Source organism: Marmota flaviventris, chromosome 2 (assembly GCF_047511675.1).
Source record: "Marmota flaviventris isolate mMarFla1 chromosome 2, mMarFla1.hap1, whole genome shotgun sequence".
Lineage (NCBI taxonomy): Eukaryota > Metazoa > Chordata > Mammalia > Rodentia > Sciuridae > Marmota > Marmota flaviventris.
In genome coordinates, this window is record NC_092499.1 from 185773947 (window position 1) to 185777656 (window position 3710).

Genomic DNA, 3710 nt, shown 5'->3' on the forward strand with positions numbered 1-3710 from the left:
ACACTGAAGTTGTGCTGGGAGAGGAGGCAAAGAAACGGCATTTGGAGAGATAGAGGGAAAACCAGAAGAATTATGGTCATTGGAGCCAAATGCGAAGTCTTCAAAGAATGTGCTCATTTACATCACTGGTTCTGCAGAAATGTAGAGAAGAATAAGCCTGCTGCATTTGGAAGTTAGGGAGTCCCTGAGTAGGGTAGAAACCAAATCAACAGTGCTTAAGGGATAAGTAATAAAGTAGAAAACTCAGCAAGTGTTGATGGTCCTTTCCTAGGGATTCAGAGTCAGAGCTCCGTAGTCAAGCTACTTGGGCAAGTCAATGTTGCTGAGATTCCTTGTCTGTAAAATAATGAAATTAGCAGTACCCCTTTCCTATGGTTATTACAAGGATTAAATGAGACAACATGTGTGAAGTACTTTGCACAGAGCAGAGCATGTGGCAAGTAACCAATTAAATGTGAGACATTATTTTTAACAAGGTCAAGGAGGGCAAGTGAAAGAGGGAAGCAAGAGGAGAGGTCACCATGCAGGGAACAGAAGATACTTGAGTGAGCCAGGCTCTGGGGAGGTGCAGGGTCAGACTGAGGATTTGGAGAGCTCATTGTAGGGAGATGGGGATGTAGATTTTTTTTCAAAGCCTGATCTTGGCTAAGCTGTCACCTGCTATTTACTGAGTGAAGCTGCTACTTCTGTTCCATTCGGGGGACATCATGCTGAGTCAGGTTGGGGTTTCTCTCACTCCCAGGATCTTTCAGTGTTTTCTGGAACCCTGATTTCTGCCTCTCACTACCTGCTGTGCAGCAGGATGAGAGGGAGAGTTAGAGAGAGTGGCTGCCATCACTTCTCCTCGGGCTGTACCTGGACGAAAGCCAAAATCTTGCTGTCCCCTTCACAGTTAGCATCTTCACAGTCATTCCAAATGACCTGCATGGTTAATGATGCTTATGAAACACTAGCAATAGTCTCAGTGGGCCTCCTAGCTCATCTGCCTGTCTCAGTGTCAGCTCCACAGTACTGTGCTTGTACCTATTCAAGCTCCCTCTGCTATGCTCACAGTCACTGGTATATCTTCATATTTATCTTCTACTGCATCCTGACCAAAACACCCATCATTCTCTGCCTTTGCATGTGTCGCTTTCTTCCTGCAATATCTTTCGTTTTCTTCCACAGAACTTCCCCTCCTCATTTTTCAAGAACATTATCCAACTGGAAGCCTCTCCTAATATTGCTCTCCCTGCTACCACCACAGTGAATTGGATGTACTTCCCTCATCACAGAGATCCCAGATGGTGGCTGGCCACTTCTTTTCTGTTATTTTTTGTACCTAAGCGTATCAGTTGGGAAATATGTCTGTCTCGTTATCAGACTAGGAATTCTTTCATAATTAGGATTAGGTCCTATTAATATATTCACAGGGTTTATCATAGGTCCAATTTATATCATAGTACCTATTATACCCTCATTCCTCAGGGAATATTGGTTGAATGAATAAATGTCCTCATCACAGCCAGGGTGTCTTTTGGCAGCAAGACAATGGATGTATGCAAAAGTGGATTCCCCTCCCTGCCCTAAGCCACATGGCCAGCTTCTAAATCCTTGTTGCCTGACCTCCTCTCATTCCAGAATTCAAGGTTTGCTAGCTTTCCTGTTGACTTTATCCTTTTAATTCCACATTTTTCCACCTTTGCTAAACAGTTTCATTACCTGCAGGCAAAGGGATATTTCTTATTACTGGGCTCTGGCCTGAATCACCTTTGTGGAGCTGCAAGCAGGCTCTTTTCTGAGGGTGTCCAAATTTTGAAAAGGGGATGTAGGGGCCAGGCAAGGTGATGCACACCTGGAATCCCAGCAGCTCGGGAGGCTGAGACAGGAGGATCACGAGTTCAAAGCCAGCCTCAGTAGTGCTGAGGCGCTCAGCAACTCAGTGAGACCCTGTCTCTAAATAAAATACAAAATAGGGCTGGGGATATGGCTTCGTGGTTGAATGTCCCTGAGTTCAATTCCCACTACCAAAAACAACAACAACAATGAGGTGGGGGAATGTAGGCTTTTTAAGCAATGCATCATGGGGAAGAAACTTCTAAAAGACACTGCTGTTGAAGAGGTGGCAAAGTCAAGGATATAATAGCACCCTAGGGGCAAAATGTCAGGAGGGTATTCAGGTGGCAGAGCATGAGGGTCCAAGAGTAGAGGCCAAAAGGATAGCAAACGCCTTGACCGTGCCCAGCAATCAAGGATGGTTTGGGATCAAGCATCATGCAGAGTTCTCAGTCTTGCGTGACCCAACACAGCTTGATTAAGCAAATGAGGGAATTTATTTAAAGGTACCAGAACAGAAATGCAACCTGGCTTCAGAAGAAAGTAGAAACAAGGTCTTGGATTTCTTCAGGGGCTTCTCTCTACATGTTATCTTTCCTCTCCCCTCCCAATTTCACTCCTCTCTTTCAACTTTCTCAGGCCTTCTCCCCCTAATTTATATACTACAGATCTATTAATTGGAGAAGAGACCAAACTATTCTCCTTTTGGCATAATTTTAAAGCCTCAAAGATTTCAATCTGAGTGCCCCATTTTAGGTGAAGTTCCCATTGTGGTCCAAACACCTATAGCAGAGGAACAACAGTGCATTTTTGCATTCATGTATATTGTTCACTGATAACCCTGCAAGTCTGAGGAAAGGCGCCTGAAAAGCAGGAGTTGTCCAGGAAACTTCATAGGTGTTCAGTTCTGGGAGATAAGCCTTGGGTCTCTTTGATAAAAACAAACTCAGGAGAGTTAGAAGCAAATGGATGAGACTAAATCTTGTGCAATCACCTAGATCCAGCATTTTTGAATCCAGTGATTTCAAAGAGCCCAACTCAAGAGATAGACTGGATAAAAGTGTCTCTGGGCTCATATATGTTTGGAGACAGTGCATATCATGGCCCTCTTATTTATTTGTTTGTTTGTTTATTTATTTTTGGTCCTAGGGATTGAATCCAGAGGTACTTTGCCACTGAGCTATATCCCAGCCCTTTTTATTTATTTATTTATTTTTGAGACAGGATCTCACTAATTTGCTTAGGATCTCCCTAAGATGCTGAGGCTGGCCTTGAACTTGCAATCCTCCTGTGTCAGCCTCCCAATCCATTGGGATTATAGGCATGTGCCACCGAACATAGCCACTAGGTCCTTCTTTTAAGTCACACAGGTATTAGCATATTGAAGACTCTGAGAAGTCCTCTGGTAAAAGATCTATTTAACTTTAAACATAATGATGTATGGATTTGTGCGTGAAGCTCTCCTTTTGGTGGAATGTCTATAAATCACCTACATTTCATAAAGTATGCTTTGGAGATAAGCCTACACTGTCAGCTTTGTTTTGTTTTAATGGCGGCTGGGTTGGTCCATGAGAAAACAGTCTTGACTTAAAGTAATATTTCCCAAATCTCATTTGACATTCCTGGAATTTGTCTTCTATTCCCCCTCTGTGTTATTCCTGGATAGTTTTTTATCTAAATCAGTCATTCAACTTTTTTTAACCTCATCCTAAGGAGTTATAACCATGAATTTGATATGGTGATTAATTTTTTTCTCAAACATATTGAAATAAATACAAAACTGTTAAAATTACAAAGTTCTTCTGTGCATAACCAATAATCTTCTCAAGTACTGGATGTAGTATGGGGTCATTGGTTTGAAGTGTCAAGAGTGGTGATGTGGGTTGGGGTAAGCC